We start from the raw sequence: 613 nt of genomic DNA, 5'->3' as shown, positions 1-613 counted from the left end.
CTTTCTTTCTTTCTTTCTTTCTTTCTTTCCTTCCTTCCTTCCTTCCTCCCTCCTTTCCTTTCCTTTCCTTTCTCTTTCTTTCTTTCTTTCTTTCTTTCTTTCTTTCTTTCTTTCTTTCTCTTTCTTTCTTTCTTTTTCTTTCTTTCCTTTTTTCTTTTCCTTCCTTCCTTCCTTCCTTCCTTCCTTCCTTCCTTCCTTCCTTCCTTCCTTCCTTCCTTCTTTCCTTCCTTCCTTCCTCCTTTCCTTTCCTTTCCTTTCCTTTCCTTTCCTTTCTCTTTCTCTCTTTCTCTCTTTCTCTCTTTCTTTCTTTTCTTTTCTTTTTTGAGATGGAGTCTTGCTCTGTCGCCCAGGCTGGAGTGCAGTGGCCGGATCTCAGCTCACTGCAAGCTCCGCCTCCCGGGTTCACGCCATTCTCCTGCCTCAGCCTCCCGTGTAGCTGGGACTATAGGCGCCCGCCACCTCGCCCGGCTAGTTTTTTTTGTATTTTTTTTTAGTAGAGACGGGGTTTCACCGTGTTAGCCAGGATGGTCTCGATCTCCTGACCTCGTGATCCGCCCGTCTCGGCCTCCCAAAGTGCTGGGATTACAGGCTTGAGCCACCACGCCCGGCTTTC

Source organism: Piliocolobus tephrosceles, chromosome 16, assembly GCF_002776525.5.
Source record: "Piliocolobus tephrosceles isolate RC106 chromosome 16, ASM277652v3, whole genome shotgun sequence".
NCBI lineage: Eukaryota > Metazoa > Chordata > Mammalia > Primates > Cercopithecidae > Piliocolobus > Piliocolobus tephrosceles.
Note: the sequence above shows the minus strand (reverse complement) of the source record.